The sequence below is a fragment of the Arachis stenosperma genome, chromosome 2, assembly GCF_014773155.1.
Source record: "Arachis stenosperma cultivar V10309 chromosome 2, arast.V10309.gnm1.PFL2, whole genome shotgun sequence".
Taxonomy (NCBI): domain Eukaryota; kingdom Viridiplantae; phylum Streptophyta; class Magnoliopsida; order Fabales; family Fabaceae; genus Arachis; species Arachis stenosperma.
The window spans coordinates 15704189-15707704 of NC_080378.1; the positions used below are offsets into that span (position 1 = coordinate 15704189).

A 3516-nucleotide genomic window follows, 5' to 3' on the forward strand; every position below is an offset into this window, starting at 1 on the left:
TCACTCTTTTGACTTGTCCGTGTTATTCCTATTATATCTCGTGATTTGATTAGCTTGTATTCAGCATGTTGTGTGGAAAATTGGATTATTATTTAAAAAAAAACATTGGAGGTTCTCTGTTCTTAGTATAAATTTGATGTAAATGGATTGTTAAAAAACATTGGAAGGACCTATCTTTTATTGTTTAAGAGAGCATGTAGTTTTCTTTTTTGAAACACTGAAAATTCAACTTTTGAGTTGGAGTTGAAATATGTCAGTATAATAAATGAAACTAATGAATTCTTTGTTGGATTTTAATTATAACTTATATTTTTATTTTGAATGAATGGCAGAAATGGGTGAGGAGGTGAAAGCAATTGTTCCCGAGTCTCTGCTTAAAAAGCAGAAGAGGGAGGAGGAATGGGCCTTGAAGAAAAAGGAGGAGCTTAATGCTGCAAAGAAGAAGAGAGCAGAAAGCCGCAAGCTCATTTACAGCAGGGCAAAGCAATATGCAAAGGAATACCAGGAGCAGGTTACATTTCACCTTAATCTATTTCTCTTTTTCTCTGTTTTAATGTTTGTTTATGTTTCCTTTATTGCGCTTTGCATTTTTCTCCGCCACATTGACCCGCTTTTACATTACAGGAAAAGGAGCTGATCCAATTGAAGCGGGAAGCAAAGCTGAAAGGTGGATTCTATGTTGATCCAGAGGCTAAGCTCCTGTTTATCATCCGCATCCGTGGGTATGTGTTGTTTCCTTTGTTACTCCATATTTATGCTATTTATACTGTGTCCCAAGTTTTAACCAATTCTGTAATTTGGGTATTCTTACTTGTTCGAGCTGTGTTTTTTTAGTATCAATGCCATGGATCCCAAGTCAAGAAAGATCTTGCAGTTATTGAGGTTGAGATAGGTACTGCTTATAATCATTAAATGTTGAGCTTATTGTGTTATTTTTTGTGTGGGTGTTATTATGGTTTACTTGGTGTTAGTAGTACAGTTCATGACTGTTGTTTTATAACCATGTTTAATGTGATGATTATTGAGGTGCTTCAACTTGAATTAAAGTCCCTGTTATAGGTTTGTTAAACACTATTCAATTTATGTTAGAACAGGCAGATTTTTGTTTGTTGTTGAGTCACAAAAAAAGGGGAGTTGACACATCTGCTCTCATATTCTTGATCCTCTCTCTGTCACTTGTTTTGTTCCCCAAGGAGTGTTAATGTTTTTGTTTTTTGGCTTTATGTTGTGTTTTCACTGCATTTGCCCAAAAAGTCTTGAGGCTATATAGTGTCATGGAAGTTTGACAAGTTAGTCAATTAAGAAAATATGTAATGTTTTTAGTACTTGTTTGTAATACTCTGTTTGAAATCTTGCTATTTACACTGTAAAGTACCCATACTAATGTTTAACCCCTTTGCCTCTGTTTTCTTTTTTGCAACAGATCTTCAATGGTGTGTTCCTGAAAGTCAACAAGGCCACAATGAACATGCTTCACCGGGTTGATCCATATGTGACCTATGGGTATGTAGACTTGTGCTGTCATACCTTTTGAATGTGATGAATCCCTTATTTTTTGGTCTAAACGTAACAATTCCTCTCCTTTTGTAGATACCCAAATCTGAAGAGTGTAAAAGAGCTTATTTACAAGAGGGGCTTTGGTAAGTTGAACAAGCAGAGAATTGCCCTAACCGACAACTCTATCATTGAGAAGGTCTGTAATATTATTTTTAGCATTAGGGTATACAATTCTAATACATTCTATCTACTCACTTTTTCCTTGGATGACGCGTCAGGCACTGGGCGAACATGGAATCATCTACATTGAAGATCTTATCCATGAGATCATAACATTTGGACCACATTTCAAGGAAGCAAACAACTTTCTTTGGCCATTTAAGCTCAAGGCTCCATTAGGTGGCTTGAAGAAGAAGAGGAACCACTATGTTGAAGGAGGAGATGCCGGAAACAGGGAGAACTAGGGGTGGGCATGGTTTGGATTTTTGTAAATCCAAACTGGATCCATTTCAGAACCAGTTTTATGGTTCATAAAACCAAACCAGAACTGGATTGAAGAGAAAAACCGGTTTTAAACCGGTTTGTAAAAATAAAAACCGATTTTAAATCGGTTTTATAATTTAAATCCGGTTTTACTTATAAATCGGTTTTAAATCCAGTTTTACATATAAAACCGATTTTAAATTCGGTTTTTTTTTTTAATTCATATCTAAAATCTGGTTTTTTTAATTCAAATCTAAAATCTGGTTTTTTTTATAAAATCCAGCTTTAAAACCAGATTTTTTAAAACCAGTTTCTTCAACCAAAAATCCAATTTTAAAACTAGTTTTTAAAAATCCAATTTTCAAACTAGATATTTTAACAAAAAATTCACTTTTGAAACCAGTTTTTAGAAATTTAATTTTCAAACCATATTTTTTAAAAGTAAAATTAATACTAAAGTCATTTTAAAGTGTGTAGGTTCATTACAAGTTTACAACTAGAATTTGGTTCTATATAAATCTAATGACAATAACTAATCTATATAACATTTAATCATTCTCAAGACATCAAAAGAATACCACAAAAAAATCTATATATATGTGTGTGTAATTTAATTCATTATTAATATATATTTTATATTCTAATATTATATTCTATCTTGATGACTAATTTTAGTATATACTTAAAATAGTTATTTATTTAATATATATATTAAATCAATGGCATGAGATTTTGCATTTAGATATGTACCGCACCAATTATGCGACATGATGCTTATATTTGTAGAAAATTTTAACGTGAAAGAAATAACCAAGAGATTGTGGTCAACGAGGTTGCTCGTAAATCCAATTTGGGAGATTTTAAATCATGTCTTTATCAACATCGCTTGATAATATCTTCAGTACTGGTATCAAGTAATATATTTGTATGGTTATAGATATAAGAGAATGAATACAAAATAATTAAGCTATAAAACTCTAATGAAAACAGGTACAATAATATAAAGTCATGATTAAATATATTCATTGAGAAATATTTTACGTACTAATCTTTTTGTCAATTAAATTCAATCAAATTAGTTTTTTAAGATTTGGATCTTAATTTGGATTTGGATCTCGATCCGGATTTAAAACCATTTAAATGGATTGGATCAAAAACCAAATTATAAAATAAATATAATTTGGTTTGGATTTTTTTTGGTTTAAAACTGATTTTTTTTTAATGGTTTGGTTTGGATTTGGATTAAAATCCAAAATTTGGATTTTTTTGCCAACCCCTAGGGAGAACTACATCAATGAGCTTATTAGGAGAATGAATTAGGTTGTGGGATTCTGTTCCAAGCACAGTGGATTCGGTCTTTATTTTGGAAGTAGTACATTTCTGACATTGATAAAATCTTTAAGGTTTATTTTATTTTTTTTTTTACAAAACAGTTTGTTGAGTTGTCCTTTAAACATTGAGTATTATCGGTTTATATGTTTTTTTAATCCCTCATTTAGTATTGCCGAGGTCTTTTTACAGATCAATTACATTTCT

The 3516-nt window shown here is 31.3% G+C and overlaps 1 pseudogene; it reads left to right on the forward strand.

The window, feature by feature from the left end:
* The first annotated feature begins 325 nt into the window (after positions 1 to 325).
* Positions 326 to 3300, forward strand: LOC130961392 (60S ribosomal protein L7-2-like; annotated as a pseudogene).
* The last annotated feature ends 216 nt before the right edge of the window (positions 3301 to 3516 follow it).